General features: G+C 60.1%; 1 pseudogene; it reads right to left on the bottom strand.

Moving 5' to 3' along the window:
- Window positions 1-389: 389 nt before the first annotated feature.
- LOC147970316 (uncharacterized) lies at window positions 390-911 on the bottom strand (annotated as a pseudogene).
- Between the last annotated feature and the right edge of the window lie 803 nt (window positions 912-1714).

The following is a 1714-nucleotide window of genomic DNA, read 5'->3' as shown; positions in this document are numbered from 1 at the left end:
TTGACTCGACTAAACACAATATTGTTGTAGTTTGCACGCACACTCGCCATGACCCGGCCACCACACGGCCACATGCATGGCTTATTGCCATCACTCACCCCCTAAGCCATGACATCGTCGTTGTCGGAGTTGTTGCAGCTCCCGTCGTCGATGTCGCCATGACTGTGACCTAGCCCGCGGACCCGACCTGGCGCAACGATGCCGGTCGCACCGTGCTCCGTCACGACTCCGGCGACACACGCCGAGCTCCTTCTCCACCACGACACACGCCTGGCATCCCTCGGCGCCCCGCATGTCCCGCGCACACCCGACGCGCCCGACCGCAACAATGCATCCCGCACGTCCCGCGCGCACCCGACTCGCCCGACGAGCCCGACCGCACCAGTCACTCACCACGCGCTGCCTCCGCGTCCGCCATGGCAGCCGCCAGCGACAAACGCCGGAAGGATGTAGCCGAACTCGAGTACGGACTTGAGCACATCGGCGACATACGCCTCCTCCAACATCAACCGCATGCTCATACGCACGCCCACGGTCCCGACGCACCCGACGCGTCCAGTGCGCACCCATAACACGCACCGGTCGTGCCCAGCTCACCGCCGCGGCTTAGTGCCCTGCACCGTTGCGGCCTCAACCACAGTACAGCACCTCCATGCCGCACTGCCGCGCCACCGCAGCCTCTGCGCCATCACGCACGTCCGCCGCGGCCGCCGCGGTGTCATGCCACGCGCCTCCATGGTTGTCGCGCCGAGCCGCCGCGACCTCTGCGCCACCACGCAGGTCCTCCGCGACCTCCTCGTCTCCGTGACCACCGTGCTCTTCACGTGCACAACATCACACCTCACAGCCGCAGACTCGCCGCGCGTCGCTGTCGCCAGGCGCTCGCCGCGCGCCGCAGCCGATGCCTCCATGTCAGCCGCGCATGCCCCATCCGCCGCGCACGCCCCCTCCGCCGCGCACGCCACCGCGCGCCATGGCCGCCCCTCGAACCTTGTGGCTCTGATACCAATTGTTGGTGCCTCCTCTTCTCGTAGCGCCGCTTCTTCTTCCTCGAGCTATGTCGGTGTCAAAACTGGTGGATCTCGAGTAGGGGGTCCCGAACTGTGCGTCTAAGGCGGATGGTAACAAGAGGCAGGGGACATGATGTTTTACCCAGGTCCGGGCCCTCTTGATGGAGGTAAAACCCTATGTCCTACTTGATTTATTCTTGATGATATGGGTATTACAAGAGTAGATCTACCATGAGATCAGAGAGGATAAAGCCTAGAAGCTAGCCTATGGTATGATTGTCATTGTCCTACGGACTAAACCCTCTGGTTTATATAGACACCGGAGGGGGCTAGGGTTACACAGAGTCGGTTACAATGGGAGGAGATCTACATATCCATATTGCCAAGCTTGCCTTCCACGCCAAGGAAAGTCCCATCCGGACACAAGATGGAGTCCTCAATCTTGTATCTTCATAGTCCAACAGTCTGGCCAAAGGTTATAGTCCGGCTGTCCGGACACCCCCTAATCCAGGACTCCCTTAGTAGCCCCTGAACCAGGCTTCAATGACGATGAGTCCGGCGCGCAGATTGTCTTCGGCATTGCAAGGCGGGTTCCTCCTCCGAATACTTCATAGAAGATTTTGAACACGAGGATCGTGTCCGGCTCTACAAAACAAGTTCCACATACCATCGTAGAGACAGAGTAACGTTTTCACAAATCTAAT

Source organism: Triticum urartu, chromosome 5A, assembly GCF_056163025.1.
Source record: "Triticum urartu cultivar PI428250 chromosome 5A, HENAU_Tu73, whole genome shotgun sequence".
NCBI lineage: Eukaryota > Viridiplantae > Streptophyta > Magnoliopsida > Poales > Poaceae > Triticum > Triticum urartu.
Note: the sequence above shows the minus strand (reverse complement) of the source record. Positions and strands in the feature narration are given on the sequence as shown.